Below are 207 nucleotides of genomic sequence, written 5' to 3' on the forward strand. Positions count from 1 at the left end.
ATGCGACAACAACATCCCATTCAAGGCGAGTCATCCGACGTACATAACGAGGCGGATGTTGCGAGGAGGAGTGATGAATTCTACCAGGCGATGAACGACCAGTAGTTCTCTTTTTTTCCGGTTGTTGTATTATAAATTCAAAACTTATTTATATATAAAATATTTTCGTATTGATTTATTTTTATTTTAAATTATAATTTTATTAAT

This window comes from Brassica oleracea, chromosome C6 (genome assembly GCF_000695525.1).
Source record: "Brassica oleracea var. oleracea cultivar TO1000 chromosome C6, BOL, whole genome shotgun sequence".
Classification (NCBI taxonomy): Eukaryota; Viridiplantae; Streptophyta; class Magnoliopsida; order Brassicales; family Brassicaceae; genus Brassica; species Brassica oleracea.